The sequence below is a fragment of the Amphimedon queenslandica genome, unplaced genomic scaffold (genome assembly GCF_000090795.2).
Source record: "Amphimedon queenslandica unplaced genomic scaffold, v1.1 AMPQUscaffold_2819_Cont25180, whole genome shotgun sequence".
Taxonomy (NCBI): Eukaryota; Metazoa; Porifera; class Demospongiae; order Haplosclerida; family Niphatidae; genus Amphimedon; species Amphimedon queenslandica.
In genome coordinates, this window is record NW_003556847.1 from 1 (window position 1) to 1,338 (window position 1,338).

Below are 1,338 nucleotides of genomic sequence, written 5' to 3' on the forward strand. Positions count from 1 at the left end.
CTTGCTATACACATGTACATCTATGAAATTTTTAATGTGATTAATTGTGTAGCCAACATTGTTTGTAGTGTATACTTGTGAAACAATGCACGTTTTATACAGTCACCTGTTCTGTTGATTAACTGCTGACAGACAGACATACATGTACATGTTGGGCCTCTATTCTGTGGTTAGAGGTACCCAATTTAATAATTAGTACTTTTAATATTTTTTGTCTATTTTCTAATGCATTCATGTAATTTTGATCAGTCTACAATTATGTTTATGAGCTATTCTGAGACCTTTTGTCAATGGCTATACCAAGACATATATGTACATGTAATATGTAGTTTTGTATGTTGTGTTAATACTACATCACATTTTTCAAAATGATAACACGTACAGTGATTCTTCTGAAGACATGACACAAATTTAATATTAATAGGCCATAAATTGGGTTTGTTTTTACACTTTTAACACTTTTGTCTCCTCTTTCTTACTCACATTACAGATGCAGAGATTGCCGTTACAGTTGATGGTACATTAAAGGTATGATTGATTCACACTATTATTGAGATAAAGGAGTTGACTGATCTATTTAGGTCTTCCTGTCCATTCTCATTGACTTAATTGCAGACTTCTTACTAGCTCTTGTTGTTCACAGAGACTCGTGGCAGGTAATGATGATATATTGTGTAGCTACATGTAACATGTATGTCGTACATAGTAGATGCATGTAGATTGGAATAGATAATTTGGGCAAGTTGCTTTTCAAAAATGAAGGTTCGGAAATTAATAATTTTTTACAAATGTTTTACCATGCCAACGTCTTAAGTTAAGGTTTTGGTTTATAGGTAAAATTTTATTTGCCTAAATTTCTACTTGCTACCTGGCTTGGGGCAAAGTACATGTACTCTAAGAAGTATTTAAGTACATTACATGTATCTGTTAAAATTTTAAAATGAGTACAAGTACAAGTCCCTCATTTTTGCAAATTGTATTGAGTATGAGTACGAGTACTCTATTGTAGTACTATTTAAGCATTTGACCACACTCAAATAATTATTTAAGCCTGCTTGATACCTATGTACATGTGCATACAGGATGTGTAGTTCTTCATTTCAAATGTACGGTATGTAATTTTACTACTTTTGTTTCTTGAATTCCAGAAATTTGCATTTACATGATGTACAATGTACATGTACTCATTAAGTAATTTTTCATCTTTAATTGATACAACTGTATAACATACTGTGTGTACATGTAGATATATGATGCTATTGTAATTCATCCTTGTGAGCCAGGAGTAACTGAATGGATCAATGTCTATAACCTAAAACGGTAAAGTCATTTATGATA

The 1,338-nt window shown here is 31.7% G+C and overlaps 1 long non-coding RNA gene across 1 annotated transcript; it reads left to right on the forward strand.

Moving 5' to 3' along the window:
- Positions 1–297: 297 nt before the first annotated feature.
- Positions 298–1,333, forward strand: LOC109593111 (uncharacterized). Its single transcript, XR_002190738.1, has 3 exons — positions 298–528; positions 582–656; positions 1,247–1,333. It is a non-coding gene; the product is annotated as an uncharacterized LOC109593111 (long non-coding RNA).
- The last annotated feature ends 5 nt before the right edge of the window (positions 1,334–1,338 follow it).